At 41.6% G+C, this 16,491-nt stretch overlaps 1 protein-coding gene across 1 annotated transcript in view; it reads left to right on the forward strand.

The window, feature by feature from the left end:
* Positions 1–16,491, forward strand: part of ARMH4 (armadillo like helical domain containing 4) — a 110,582-nt gene that overhangs the window by 39,057 nt on the left and 55,034 nt on the right. The window lies entirely within an intron of this gene.

Below are 16,491 nucleotides of genomic sequence, written 5' to 3' on the forward strand. Positions count from 1 at the left end.
CAAACGGTCTCCACTAAGAGCACAGTTACCTAATTTTTGGAGGGAATTCCATCTTTCCTTCCCAGCTGGAAGACAGCTTTAGGTTTTGGGAGGACTTCCAAATGGGGAGGAGATGTGAGGAACCAGTGTGCTGAATGAGCAGCATGAATGGTCTGAAGTCAGAAAACAAATACGTGGGGTTACCTTCTGTCCCTGTAGAATCTTCTCCCTAGTGGAAATTCCTCCCCGACTTCTGCGTGAGCTTTTCACAGGCTGGCCACTCTTTTGTAGTCTTATGGCTGCATTCCATTGTCAGGGTCAGGTCAGCAGCCCAGACGCTGTCTCTTGCACACAGCCCAAATTAGCATTGAGAGGCTCCGTGGATGCAGGGTCACCTCCCCTCTGACACGCTCCCTGGTCAGCAGGGAAGCCCGCCTGTCTGTCTCCTCTTGACTTTTTCTGGAGAGAAGCTATAAGGTCTGGGTGATTCCTTGAAGCCTTTTTCTCTTGACTTGAGGTAAGGTGACCTCTTCTTCAAAGAAACACCCTGTCTAAAATTCTCTTGGTCTTTAATAGCCAGCCCCTTTGTGACCTTCAGTGTAGCAGAGGCTAGGTTTAAAAGTCATAGAACCAGTGTTTGGCAATTTCATTGAAAACGTGGATGTTGGTCTGGAACTTTGCTCTGGAATATCACACTAGGTATCTTGGTGCCTTGGCTGAAATTTCCAATTTAGAATCCTGTTGCATACGATTTCTTTTTTTAAGTATTTATTTATTGGGATCCTGGGTGGCTCATTCGTTTGGGCAGCCAACTTAGGCTCATGTCATGATCTCAGCATCTGTGCTGACAGCTCAGAGCCTGCTTCAGATTCTGTGTCTCCCACTCTCTCTCCCTCTCCCCGCCTCTCCCCCTTCTCACACTCTGTGTCTCTTTCTCTCAAAAATAAAATAGAAACATAAAAAATTCAAATATGTATTTATTTATTTTGAGAGGGGCTTCAGAGAAAGAGGGAGAGCAAGATCAAGCAGGCTCTGCCCTGTCATTGCAGAGCTGGAGGTCAGGCTCGGTCTTCTGAACTGTGAGATTATGACCTGAGCCAAAATCAAGAGCCAGATGCTCAACTGACTAGCCACCCAGATGCCCATGCATCTGATTTCTTAAAGATCATTCTCCTCTCCCATGAAAACTCACTTTTAGATTGGTGGTGAGAAAGGGTGAGCGGATAAGATGCGTGAGATCCGGGAAATCGCTATGTCAGTTTATCACATGGACGTGGAGTTTAAAACAAGCTCACTCTCGCTCTGTCTCTCTCTGTCTCTCTCTGTTTCTCTGTCTCTGTTTCTGTCTGTCTCTCTCTCTCTCTTTAAAGCTCAAATTGGACTTGTAAAGTTTTAAAGGTTTGCAGGCAAAGGAGGAATGCTTTTCTTTGATGAACTGTCCTTTCCATTTGGTTAACTAATTCATCCAACAAACCTGACTGAGCACCTACTCTGTTCCTGCCACTGGGCACTGGGGACACAGAGAAAAACAGTAGTGCCTTTTTTGGGATCAGAATGGAAATCATTCATAAAGGCTTCAATGCAGAGAGGGTGAGTTCTATAATAAAGGGATGTTATAAGAAGGCAAAGCAGAAATCTTGAAGGAAGCCCTATTGTCCTCCTGTCCTGCCTCCTAATTCCAGCCTGATGCACAGCTAAGTTTTCTTAAATTAGTAATGCCAGTTTAGTGATTTTTTTATGCTTTTAAAAGTGATTCCCACAAGGAGGTGTTTTTTTTAATGTATCAGTTTTTTTGTTATAATAATTTATCATTTCCCTAGATGACTCTTACCTTTTATTGTCACTTCCTTTCCTGATCAGTTCACTGTATCAACATGTTTTTAGCACTCAGTTTCCTGGGAACCCAAACAAGGAACACATCTTCCAAGCTGTTTCTTTTTCCTTCTTCCTGTGGGAAGACTGTGTTTGGGTAGTGTTTGGGACTAGAATTTTATTTGTTCATCAGCTTTTTCTTGGAGTGACAGGAGTATCTCCTAGGCATTCACAACCAGTAATAGCTTCTAGATCAACATTAATTGATACAGTTTTCTAAATACACTCAGGTCAGGAGAAACAGAGGAAAACCTCTATTTGGATTTAGAAAACCTTCTGTGGTGGCTCGTACGGTAGGTAGAATAGTGACTCCCCAAAGAGGTCGATGTCCTAATCTCTGGAGCCTGTGAATTTGTTACCTTACATGGCAAAAAGGACTTTGCTAATATGATTAAGTGAAGGATCTTGAGATGGGGACGTTATTCTGGGTCATGTGAGGAGACCCAGTGTAATCACAAATGGCCTTCTAAGGGGGAGGCAGGAGAGTCAGAGGCAGAGAAAGATGTGATGAGAGAGGCAGGGGCAGAGTGATGTGGTCATGAGCCAAAGGATGCTGGCAGCCACCTGAAGCTCAAAAAGACAAGGAGATGGATTCTCTCCTTGAACCTCTACAGTATAACCCTGTTGACACCTTGGTTTTAGCCCCTCCAGACCCATTTCAAACTCTGGACCCGCAGAACTTTCAGATAATTAACTTGTGTTGTTTTGAGCCACTAAATTTGTAGTAATTTGTTATGACTGAAATAGGAAACAAATACAAATTTCAATGAGTGTTTCACAGAAAGCATCATTTTAGAAAGTAGAGCTGTGTGGCATCTATAGTTGGAGTGTGAACCTTGTAAACTTAGGAATAGTTTTTTCTTAATGAATCGTTAAAACAGCAAAATTGAGGGACGTCTCAGGGGCCCAGTCAGTTAGGTGTCCACTCGGCTCAGGTCATCATCTCGTGGTTCGTGGGTTTGAGCTTCCTGTTGGGCTCGGTGCCAACAGCTCAGAGCCTGGGGTCTGCTTTGGATTCGGTGTCTCCCTCTCTCTCTGACCCTCCCCTGCTTGCACTTTGTCTCTCTGTCTCTCTCAAAAATAAATCAACATTAAAAAAATACTTTAAATGCAAAAATTGAGACGTTTTAAAAAGGAATTGTGTTTAATATAATACCATTCTAATTGACCTTCTTCATTCTTGCTTTCAGGTGGGTTATTTTATTTACAGATGATCACCACTTATTTTACAATATGAATGTTGTTCCAAAGGAAATGTGAAAACCCATATAAACCTTTAAAAATGAACAGATTGAAGTGGGTAGCTGGGATTGGCTAAAAATAACACAAACCCTTTGAATAGATTATAGTTTCATTTCCTGTGAAGTAACACAATCAGAAAACTTAGATGAATTTCTAAGACAAAGCAGTAGATTCGTGGCCTCAAATTCTCGGAAGTTCTATTTTCTGCATGGGCACAGACACATCGCCTCTAAAGCTTTGGAGGGAGAAAGCTCAGCTTCTTGATCTTGCTTTTGGAAGGTGTGAGTGGAAAGAAATGTGTCTGGCTGGGATAGAGAGAATTAGGAGTAAAAATCCCCTGTTACAGTAGAGGTGGATCGATTGGTATGTAGGAAGTTCTTTATTCACATATGCAGAAACAATTTCTTCTTTTATCTAACAAATTCATTTTCTAATTTATTGGCAAGAATCTGCACAGAGAGTAGATACTATGACTCACACCACTTCTATTCCTGTTATGTATTATAGGAAATCATACAATTCTGCTAAAAAATTTTTTTTGATGTTTACTCATTTTTGAGAGAAAGAGAAAGACAGAGCATGAGCAGGAGAGAGGCAGAGAGAGGAAGACACAGAATCTGAAACAGGCCTCAGCCTCCAAGCTCTTAGTGCACAGCCTGACATGGGGCTTGAACTCATGAACCGTGAGATCATGACGTGAGCTGAAGTTGGACACTCAACTGCCTGAACCACCCAATTCTGCTTTTTAAAGTATAAAATCAATATGACTCTGGGGCACCTGGGTGGCTCAGTTGGTTGGGTGTCCAACTTCGGCTCACGTTATGATGTCGACGTTTGTGGCTTCAAGCCCTGGAGCCTGCTTCGGATTCTGTGCCTCCCTCTCTTTCTGCCCCTTCCCTGCTTGTGCTCTATCTCTTTCTTACACTCTCTCAAAAATAAATAAACATTAACAAAATTTAAAATCAATATGACCCAAGTTGGATCTGCATATCCATTTTATTTATTTATTTAATTTAAAAGTTTACTTATTTATTTTGAGAGAGGTGAGCGAGAGAATGAGCAAGGGAGGAGGGGAGAGAGAAGGAGAGAGAGAATCCCAAGCAGCCTTCACACTGTCAGCGAAGAGCCCGATGAGGTCTCTATCCCATGAACCATGTGATCATGACCTGAGCTGAAATCAGGAGTAGGCTGCTTAACCAACTGAGCCACCCAGGTACCCCAACATATCCACTTCAGTGTTTAAACATTTCTAGTGCAATTAGTACTTGGGGATTCTTTCCTTTTCACATTCTATGTCTGTCAGGATGCCTTTAGCTATTGGTCACAGGAACCTTAACTTAAATTGGTTTAAGAATAAAGAAATGTATTTTCTCCAAAACAAGAAGTCCAGAGACAGAGCTCTTGGGTCAGTTGACTCAGTAGCTCTGGTGTGGTCAGTGACCCAAGTTTTCTTACTTTGCTGCTCTGTCCTGCTTGGTTTGCTGACTTTGCCCAAGACTGGCCTCCTTACAGTTGCGATGGCTGTAACAGCTTCAGGTGTCAGACCCAGAAAAGACACTGTCGAGGGAAGCAAGGAGGCTGTCTTTTCATCGTGTTTCTTTCTTAAGAGACAGGAAGCTTTCCAAGGATCTCCCTGTAGAATCCTTGCCTCTAATTGGCTGGGGTTAGGTCATGTGCCCATTTCTAAATGGACGTTGCAAGGAGAATGTGATCACATGGCTGGTGGAATGGCTTGGGGTGAGTGTGAGTCACCAGGCCTATCATTCACGTTCCTGTATTTTTCTGTTCACTTCCTTGTAGCTGATACTATCCATGTCTCTTCTGTCCTCTAAGAATCCCCTGACCAATCTTGTTAAATTAATACCTTCATTTGCAATATGTTTTGAGTTCGTAAGTTCTAGATGAGAGCCCGAGGGAGGCATGGTTCCATTTTCTTTCTCCAGAGACCACTTTGGCCATTTTTCAGTTTGGTTGATGTTCTGGATGGACCACGCTTCCAGAAGCATCAAGTAGTTAAGTGCAGAAGTATTATACTATCTTTTCTTTTAGTTCAAAGCCTACATCTAACATTGGAATGGGCTTTTGATTTCGGAAGTGGAATATTTTCCCCTGAGGTCTTTAAAAGCCATGATAAATATTCAGCTAATAATCTAGGGATGTTTGTGGGAAGAATGAAGGGCTCTCATGTATCTCTTTTTTGTCAGACATTCGGTGAGTACCTACTGCATGTGGCTATGTGCTGTGGAAATACTGAGAGGCTAACAGATGAAGAGGGAAATAGCATGGGTCCAGAGTGTGGTCCCATAGATGTGAGGTCAGTGGCTGAGCTATTCCACAATGGGGAACGGAATCATCACTTACAACCAAGGGCTGCTTTGAATGGCAGCCTTCTGTGAAGTGGGGCTTCGAGGGAGCTTTGACTGGTCCCCTAATTTGTATCACCCTTTCTGCCTTAACATGGTGCCTACTTTTCAATATTAGAGCTTTACCTGGGGTTGAGATTATGTATCGCGAGAAGGCCTTAGAAAAATGTAGATCTGCTTTCTGGGCAGGATAACTTGTAGGATATTATCATTTATATTTTATTTTTAACTTACCAGGGTCATTAGCACATCATGTAGGCTGATTTTAAGATTAAAGAGAGAGGAATACAGGACAAATGTGTTTGGAATTGGTAGGAAGATAGAATGAATTGTTGGCAAAGGGTGTGGGGGTTGGACCCTAGAGAAATAGGCACTTGGGGCACGCAAGTGGCTCAGTTAAGCGTCTGACTCTTGATTTCAGCTTGGGTCATGATCTCACGATTTGTGAGTTTGAGCCCTACATTCAGCTCTGCACTGACAGCATGGAGCCTGCTTGGAATTCTCTCTTCCTCTGCCCCTCAAATAGTGCAACATGGGCTATGGCAGCAAGGAAAAGATGCTCCGCACAAGTAGTGCAAGTGTGAGATTTCAAATGACTCTCCACTGCAACAAATGCCTGTGTATTTTGATGTATAACATGTTAAGCTATGGATTAAAAGGTTGCTCAGGAAGCTGCTTGGGCTAACGTAAGTAAATATGTGTATGGAAGGGGAGGGAGGAGCAGAAGTCTAATCCAGTGTAACCAGCATAAAGTGAATGACAGGTTGGCTAAAGCCAACCATTGACTCTTGATCAGACCAGTAACTCTTGATCTTGGTTGCACATTGGAATCACCTAGAGGGCTGTACAAAACACTGAAGCCTGACTCTTAACCCAGAGGACAACTGCCCTACACTGATGAACTAGTTGTTCCTTTGGGGTAAGGTGGCTTCTGTTCATGCAGGAGAATGGAGAAAGGGGATTTCGAGAAGTGCTTGTCAATTCTATGAATGGAATCCCCATTAATAGAGATTCACAGTGCTTTTAGTGATCTTTCGTGTATCATATTAGTGTATCTTAAGGAAAATGCCCAGCTTTATACAGTGACGTAGAGATCAAACTTAAATTCAATATCTGTGTTTTAATTATTCCCAGAGAGGCCATGGTCACATTAGAGACTCCTAAATCTGCACCGGAGAGGTTTCTTCCCAGACTCTTGCATCTGAGAAGATTGAGCATCTTCTGACATGAGTTTCCTTGGTGGGAATCTGTCAGTTGCCTGGAGATTCTTTGTGTCCCAAGTTGGTAGCCAGGGTTTCTGGATTTGAGGGTAATGCCATTCACCCTTACTTTGGAAAGGACTGAATTATTTTACCTAGACAGAAGGAGCAGAGGACTTGGGTGCAGACCTCCTTTTTCACATAGGCAAGGTACCCTGGTGCCCGAGTTTAAAATAGAGATCATGACCCCTGCCGCTCTCTGCCTCACGAGGATAAGCCCAGAAGAGAAATTAGGTCTGCAGAGGAGAATGCCTTCCAAGCCAAGATATTATTTCTTCATAGATCTTCCCATTTGAGCTGTGGATTATTTGCAGATTAGCATCAGTTGGGGATTCTAGGGGAGAGAAATCTGTCCACACGCCTGTGGTGAAAGATTCAACAAAGTCAGGATTTCCGTAGGTTTTAAAAACACTTATTTCCTGACATTTCCATTTACTTATTTTTATCCTGTTGGATTATAGGTGTTTTTGTCAGAAGGCTTAAACCCTCTTTTTAGCACGGGGTAGGTTATAAATAGGTTAAATTCATAAAAACGAATAGACTTCCTGCTGTCCTTACAAATGTCTGCTGAGGACCACAAAACAGAAATTCGTGTGAACCAAATCAAAAAGGGATCTGGCCAAGCCTATGGAAAATCAGATGCTGACCTAAAAAACAATTCAGTGTACACTGGTCTCTTCCTTTCATTTTGATGTTCATGACACTTCTGAAGGCAGTTATGTGTATTGACTACAGTCAAACTTTTGTGTTCCTTTAACACAGGAAATGTTAAGCTGTTTGGAAAGGGGAAGAGATGGATGTCATGGATAATTTTATGGATTGTGCTAATTTTTTTTTAAGACAATGATTTTTCAAAGCTATTTAAAAAAATTTTTTTTCTTGATTTATTTTTGAGACAGAGAAAGGTAGAGTACAAGTTGGGGAAGGGCAGAGAGAGAGGGAGACACAGAATTTGAAGCAGGCTCCAGGCTCTGAACCGTCAGCACATAGCCTGATGAAGGGCTCGAACTCACGAACTGTGAGATTGTGACCTGAGCCGAAGGTGGACGCTTAACCAACTAAGCCACCCAGGCGCCCCTTTCAAAGCTATTTGTAAGGCTTTTGCACCAACAATCTCAGACTGAACTGAAGCTTTAGGAATTCATTAATTCCAAGAGTTATAGGCAGAACTCAGATTATTAACACACACACACACTCACACACACACACACACACACACATACATTCACACATGCACACTCACAGTTCACTTTGTGCAAGTCAGCTATGGGACACTGCAAGTTCCCTTCTTCTTCTTCCAAGTTTTCTTTTGAGAAAACGAGTGAGGGAAACCCATAAAATAGAGTTAGTAGAGACTCTACTGCTAGTAGAGACCTAGCACAGTGACATTGGCAACTGCCTGTGTGTACAATTTTGTAAGTCCGGAGCAGCTAACTCCCTTAGACATAAAGCCTCTCTGGGGATATTCCTTTGTTGAGGAAGAGAGATCAGTGTTGGTGGTTAAAATAAAAATCTTTGCACCAGCTGGGTCTCTCTAGTAATATACTAGTAGGTTCTATGTGATCTCAAGGAACTGCCAACCTCTCAAGCTGGCCTCAGGAAGCCAAAGCTATTTTTGAAACTCAGAGGATTAGTGGTGCAAAGCAAAAATACAACAGTGAAAGTGACGGAGGGAGGAAATGTAAAAAACAAGCCATCAGAGGTTTAAATCAGGTAATGTGGAGATTCAACAATTTGTGGATTGGAAACATTTCTTGAAATGTATTTGTCTCTTTTATATACCCCTGGTATATTCAAGGACCTCCATGATCTGTCTGGGGCCTGCTTTCTCACTTGCCTTTTTCTGGCTGCTCTGTTCAAGACCTCTGCCTTCATCAGGGCTGTAGTCACTGTCACCAGAACATGCAGACATGTATTTGTCCATAGGTAGCTCTTGCAGAAGTCTTTCCCGGCAACCCTAAGTCACCCTGAGCCCTCCTTTTTGAAATTCCTCCAGCAGCTGTCAGTATCGCTCAGTTTCCATTCACTCCACCATCTCGTTTTGCTTATTCCTTTCTGGGCGCCTCACATCATCTAGCACTCAACAGTGAGTACTGTTGATTGCTTAAAAGGGGATTCTCTTCTAGCTGGTAACCATTCTGGGCCTGAAACATTACAGCACATTTGGGAGGAGGGGTGGGCAGGCTTTATCGCACTCTGCAAGTTAAACCATAGTCCCGTATGTAAGTATCCTGCGTAGCAATATGGGGCTGAGGTGAAGTTTTAAAATGCAGTTGAGTTCGAATCACCTGGGTGGCTCAGTTGATTAAGTGTGTGACTTTTGATTTCGACTCAGATCATAATCTCATGGTTTGTAAGATTGAGCCCCTCATCAGGCTCTGTGCTGACCATGTGGAGCCTGCTTGGGACTCTCCCTCTCCCTCTCTCTCTCTGCCCCTCCCCCACTTATGCTCATTCTTGCGTTTTCTCTCTATCAAAATAAATAAATAAACTTAAAAAATAAATGGAGTTCAGCTCAATTAATGGAAGAAGCATGAACTCAACTCATGGAATAAATGGTAATTGATGAGGTACTGAGGGTTTTCCGTAATGCTTAAAACGGACATTAAGCTTAAATACCACATGGCAGGTAGAACCTCATCTGATCTTAACTTTTTTCTTGTTCTCTCTGCTTACCCCAGAGTAGTTTTTATATCTGTTTACAAAGTCTTCAGCAATGAACTGAATATAGCATGCCTTTGGGTCCCATAGATAGCACAGATAGCATTTTGAAGGCCTAGGTTTTTTGGAACATGATCTAACTAACATTTTATTTTACTTTTCTAGCTTTATTGAGATATCACTGACATATACCATTGTGTAAGTTTAAGATGTATAATGTGTTGTATTTATATATTTACATACTGCAGAATAATTACCCACATACCGTTAGCTAACACCTCTATCACATCACATAACTACCATTTCTGTCTCTTTTTTGGGGGGAGGTGAGTAATTTAACATTTTAGAATATTTTTTTTTAGAATGAACTTTGAGTGATTCTACACTGCAGAACTTATCAGACCTTGGAAATGTTGAGCCAGTTGCCTTTGTTGTTTTAGCATTTGAACTACACAGAATCAGATGATTGCATTCCCACAGTGATCTATCATTTAGAAAATTTCCAAATAGTGAATTAGGTGGCTTGATGGAGATAAGGCCTTTGATAGCTTCTACCGAAGAATATCAAAGTCATAGTATCAGCTAGATGGAAGTGAGAAATTAATTGAACCTGATTCTCTTTGCCGCTGGATCAGAGCTTCCCCAAGTCAGAGAATCTCATCTTTTTTTTTTTTTTTAAGTTTATTTATTTTGAAAGAGAGAGAGAAAGCATACAAATAAGGTAAGGGGAAAGAGAGAGGGAGAGAGAGAGAATCCTGAGTAAGCTCCGTGCTGCAGCACAGAGCTGGATGCCAGTCTCGATCTCACAAACTGTGAGGTCATGACCTGAGCTGAAATCAAGAGTTGGACACTTAACCAACTGAGCCACCCAGGCGCCCACCAGTTGCCTTTTTGTATCTCACTTCTGGCTGCAGGAAAATTATAATTATAATAATAGTATCTTAAATGCTCTAGGTACTGCTTTGAAAAGAAACATAGTTCTCTCTTCAGTTCTTTAATGTCCTATACGAGATCCTAGATATTGTGTTCTTGTGTCAAAGTTTCCCTAAAAATAAATTTGGACTGTTGATTATGGAGATTCTTCTGGAAACCTACTCTCAAATGTCTCAGCTCCAAATTATTCCTCTTTCTTTATTTAATGATATGTATGAGATAATAGACTTAATGCTTTACAGAAGCTGAAGCCTTTATCTGAATTTTTGTAATTAAATTTCATTGAATTGGAGAATTAGGAGAAAAAAAAATCACATTTCTTTCAGTAGGAATGAATTTCTTATGTGAAAACTCAGCAGTCACTCTTCCTTTGGAGAGCTAGCGATGGAGTCTTGGAACTAAGCCAGAGAATAATCTCTTCATCAGCTACAGTTAATAAAAACATTCATAAGGTGCATTACATCTGAGGAGAGTGCCGTGAAATGAATCCTTTGTAATCAGAATGTACTTGTAGACTCAGTTGGGGAATTATTAACATGTGAAAACATCTACTAGGCTCTCCTGAGAATTAAACAAGAAGAAATACTGAGGGAATTGGGAAAATTTTCAGAAAGGAAGAAATTAAGTATAAATGGCCCCATTGAAAAATGCCGAGGAAGTGAACAAAGGCAATGTTAAAAAGCTTCCAGTTGTGCTAATCCAAAATTGAGAAAGTAGCGGTAACAGTGTCCTTATCTTAGCAGTTACATGCTGCTAAAATAAGGTGAATTACTTCATCAAATACTATTGGTGCACTGTGTTAAGAATCTGGAATATTTGGAGTCTCTCAGACATTATTTGTTTTACTTCCTGTGGATCAGCAGAAGAATGCATTTAACTTTCGCATTTCAGAAAATAGAGCTATTTGGTAGTTTTTCCCTGTCTCCAACTGAGACCATAAAAGAAGGATGCTAAGGCCTCAAAGCCAAGCTTAGTGGTCAGGGGAGGTTGAAGTCAGCCTGGCGAACTTGTTCATTTCATTTTGGCGTTTGAGAATTAATAACCACAGGGTTCTGCTTTTCCAACTCAGAACTATTCTGCTTTTCTGTTGGACAAAAAGATTCTTTCACAGAACCTGGCACAAAATATAGATATATGGTCAACAAGGGGTCCCAGTTTCAATTCATGTGGAGAATCTTTAAAATAAACTTCACAAACCTACAGACTATCCAGACCCGGGGAAGGAATTTAAAATGAAGGAGTGCTCACAGTGGAGGGGATTTTGATTTACATCTCCCATCTCAAAGCTCTCCTGCAGGGCTGAAATATTTCTGAAATAATGGGATTTGATTTTTAAGCTGCTCCTTTTGAAAGAAGACAGCAGCTGTTTGGAACAGTATGGATTTGGTGGATCCTTGGGGGAAAATACCCAAAGTAATGTTGGTGACTTCCAACTGCCTAAGGTCTGATGTGAGATCAGCCCTCAGCACCCAGTAAATGACCATCTGGCTTTGATCATCACAAGCCTGATAAAGTATTGCACATCCTGCAGGACCAAGACCTTGGGCTTTTGAGCGCTGCTACAGGAAGGGAAACAGATAGGTAGGGGAGGCCATGGACAGAGGGTTAAGATGAAGAGTTGTTGCCAAGTAGGCCCTACTACTCAGGGCTAAGCCATTGAAACCACAGAGGCAACTACTGACTCAACCAGTAATGGAAAGGGGGTGGGCACAAGCCATGGGAAAACTATGATGCATGGAAGTTTGTTTTCAGAGGCATCTTGCAGCCTCTTCCTTCTCTTCCCTGGTCACTGTGCCCATCATCCTCACTTTGCAGTCTTCCCCTGAGCTCCAGTGGTAGCGCTGGAGGACCTCCCTGTGATCCAGAGCCAGCTCCACTTCATCCCTCCACTGAACCAAAGCACCCTTCCTCTAAGGCCTTGGAGTCTTCTCTTTTAAGACTTTTTGAAGGACCATCAATAATTCATAGTGGTTAAAAGATACATTTTAAAATTAGAATTAATCATGATTCTCGTTCAGATATGAGATGAAAATATGTCAAAGATTTTTAAAATCTATTAATTAATAAAGGAACCAGGCAGATGCCACAGCCAGCTCAAAGCAGAGATCAAAGAGTCACAAATTTACATGGACTCAAGGTCTGTTAAAATGAATTTAGAAATGAACGCAGGGTAGGGTGTCTGGTTGGGCAGCTGGCTCTTGATTTCGGTTCAGGGCATGATCTTGTAATCATGGGATCAAGGCCCACATCAGGCTCTGTGCTCTGTGTGGAGCCTGCTTGGGATTCTCTCTCTCCCTCTCTCCCTGCTCCTCCCCAATTTGTGCTGTCTCTCTCTAAAAAAAGAAATGGATGCAGAGTAACTCTTTCCATTTTTTTCTCTAGAGAAGAATTATTTGTATGCTATGAGTTATCTATGATTTAAGGGGTCGTAAAATAGTCCAAAGCCAGTGCAGAGCCCTAATGGGATCACATGATTTTCAGAGGCTCTAGCACTCCATTACAAGATATTCAATAATCTCCTCCTTATTCTAAAGTTTACATTTTCTTTTCTTACACATTAAAGTAAGAATACCTTGTAACCCTCATTTGTTTGGAAACATTTATATTGTGAAAGAATACTTGTTAACTCAAAGAGCTAAATGGTGGACATTGGACAAGTGGGGATGTATCTGTCAGGAAAGGCCAGTTGGTGTAACAAACAACTTCTCAGTGACTAACCACAATAGATTTATTACTTGCCCTTTTCACAGTTCCCACAGTCACTCAGTTATACTTCTACCAGGTGTCTCCACATCTTTTTGGGCCTAAGCAGCTTTACTGGATCCTCTGCATCCAGCCAGAAAGCAGGAAGAAGAGAGAACGTGGGGAAGCAGGCTGGGAACTCTTCAGCTTGGAAGGGACTTACTTTTCTTTCACTCTGATTTTGTTGGTGAGAACTGGTCATGTGATCCCCATGGGCCAGAAGGTCATGGCGGTAGTAAATGTGGCTTAGCTGAAACAAAAGCAGCTTGGTGAGCCCTTTGCATTTTCAGCTTCTAGGTGCAATTCCCTTCCTTCAAAGACAAACCCTGGAAAACTGTTTGCTCTTTATGAATTACTGCTAGGTCATTAGTATTGAGCAGAATACAGTGTCTGCTCTCCAGAAGCATGTGAATCGTCCAGAAGAAAAATCTACAGTGTGAGGCAGGATATGATATATGCTGTGGGAAAAAAAAAAATGCTCTGAGTGCACCAAAGGGTGAAGGAGTAATTTCAACTAGGAGGGACCATGGGAAGCATTAGAAATAAGCACACAGTGGGGCGCCTGGGTGGCTCGGTTGGGCATCCAACTTCAGCTCAGGTCTGATCTCACTGTTTATGGGTTCGAGCCCCGCATCAGGCTCTGTGCTGACAGCTCAGAGCCTGGAGCCTGCTTCAGATTCTGTGTCTCCCTCTCTCTCTGACCCTCCCCTACTTGCTCTCTTTGTCTTTCTCTCTCAAAAATGAATAACATTTAAAAAAAAAAAAAGCAATAATACACAGGTTGGCAGTGGAGAGCCTAGAATTTGGAATCAGGAAATCCTAAATTTAAGCCTTTATTTTATCACCATTGACCCTGGATGAATTTTTAACTTCTCTGAGCCTTGGTTTTCCTAACTCTAAAAAGGACATAGTAGCGCCTAGTGCCTAGAAGTTTTGTAACATTACATGAGTAAATATACATGTGCAAAATGAAGCAAAAGCTCCTTTATATGAGACCTTAAATGTTAGGTTGATTTCAGCAGGCAGCAAAGGGCAAGGGGTCTGCTGAAATAAAGGCCTTTGGATTCTAATCCTTTCCTGTCTCCCTCCTCAAGGAGCTTTTATATATTGGGAATTACTAATACGACTGTATTTGAGAAGAGGGAGTCCATTACCAAAAAGACATTTGAAAACCTAGATATTTTTGAGAGTATAATAATTGAACTCTTTAAAAATCTGACACAGATTTCTAGAGGCCTTTGCTGACCTTTTCCCCTCCAACTGTGGTTGTCCACCCAACACCCAGTTAACTGTTTAGTTTAACCACTGTAGTATAAGGCAATTGCTTGCCTTAGAGATGGTATGAATAATTATTAAAGTTTTTCACCTTTCAGATTTTATTTCTTCAAGCTATAGGTAAGGTTTCAATTTCTTTTTCTACATTTTTGCCTGTAAGGTAAACACAGAAGATAATTACAGAATGCTGTTAGGAAAGAAAAAAAAATCACAGCATGACTACCTTCAGAACATTTAGCATAAAGGCAGTAGCATTAGGATATGAACTTGAAAATTGAGTGTTTTATACTACTTAGTTCATATAAATTCACAGTACTTAGTTCATATAAGTTCACATCCAACTTCTCTGCACCATGAATGTCTTAATGTTTTTATATAGCTGAGCATAATCCTTAGGAAAAAGCAAGTGCAGTGAACATTAGCATACATACAGATTACTTAGGGATCTTGATACAATGTGGGTTTTTTAAATTGTTTATTATTATTGAGAGAGAGAGAATATGAATGAGCTGAGGAGGGGCAGAGAGGGAGGGAGACACAGAATCTGAAGCAGGCTCCAGGCTCTGAGCTGTCAGCACAGTGCCTGATGTGGGGCTCAAATACATGAGCTTTGAGTTCATGACCTGAGCCGAAGTCAGATGCCTAACCAACTGAGTCACCCAGGTGCCCATACAGTGTAGGTTCTGATTCAGTAGGTCTGCCGTGGGACCCGAGATGCTAATGAAGTCCCAGGAGATGCTGATACTCCTGGTCTGTGGACCACACTGTGAGCAGCAAGGGGCCAACGGATATAACTTGTTATCTGGGAGGTTGGGGAAGCCTCACTTAGGAGATAAAGGGGTCTGAAGCCTTTTTAAAAAGGAGTTAGAATTTTATGGTATCTGCTTTTATTAAAGCTGCAGTTGGTTCATTCTCCCATCTCTTCAAGACAGAGTTCTTTAGAGTCTTAGACTAGCTAGTTTTGGCCTTGTTTAAAATTAAATTAAATTAAATTGATTTTGTCTTGTTTCCTCTTAATGATAGTGACAAGGGCTTTTCATCTCTCTCTGCCTTTAGTGTCTTCAAAAGTTGGGGCACCTGGGTGGCTCAGTCACTTAAGCGTCCAGCTTCAGCTCAGGTCATGGCCTCACAGTTTGTGGCTTTGAGCCCTGCATTGGGCTCTGTGCTGACAGCTCAGAGCCTGGAACCTGTCTTCGGATTCTGTGTCTCCCTCTCTCTCTGATCCTCCCCTGCTTGTGCTGTTTCTGTCTCTCAAAAATAAAAAACATAAAAAAAAAAACCCCAAAACAAAAACCACAAAAGTAACACTGCCTGGGTGTTACCTAGTGCTGAGGAGCAATACAGATGAATGATGGCATTCTTCTTTTTTTTATTCTTTAATGTTTATTTATTTATTTTGAGAGAGAGAACACAAACTGAGGGAGGGGCAGAAAGAGGGAGAGAGAGAATCCAAGCAGGCTCCACACTCAGCATGGAGCTCGATACAGGGCTCGATCTCACAACTGCGAGATCATGACCTGAGCCATTATCAAGAGTAGGACACTTAACTGGCGGAGTCACCCAGGTGCCCCTGAGCTCTGCCATTCTCAACTAATATGTTTAATCTTACTGACAAATCTTACCATGAGCCCAGCTTCTCAGATAGATCACTTTCATGGTTATTATTTTTGCTTAAGAAGTGTGGAATTTTAGGACTTCCCCGTGGCTGCTTAGAGTGTCGTGCCAAGGAAGCCAAACTCCAGCTCCTTCAGCTGAAGATCACAGGCCGAGTCCTAAAAAGAAGCCACATGAATGTGCTGTTTATCACAGGAGAGTCCCTGCCAGAGCAGATTGGAACAGGGCAAGTGTAGCCTTGCTAGACTAGAGAAAAATATCTAAGTATGTACTTCCAAGGACATATTTCTTCAAAGTTTTTACTGAGCACCTACCTTTTACATAGCATTTTAATGGGCACATAAAAATAGAGTAAAATTAGCAGTAGTAGCTCTCATTAACTGTATGCTTGCTCTGTATTCATCCTGCTAAGCACCTCATTTACTTTACATAATTTAGGTTTCATAGGTAAGTAGTAGTATTCTCTATTTACAATGAAGGGAAACCTCAGGGTGTCCCTCATGTCAAAATGGCTCCCAAATTTCCATGGCCTCAAAATAGCTATGACAGTT

This window comes from Suricata suricatta, chromosome 9, assembly GCF_006229205.1.
Source record: "Suricata suricatta isolate VVHF042 chromosome 9, meerkat_22Aug2017_6uvM2_HiC, whole genome shotgun sequence".
Classification (NCBI taxonomy): domain Eukaryota; kingdom Metazoa; phylum Chordata; class Mammalia; order Carnivora; family Herpestidae; genus Suricata; species Suricata suricatta.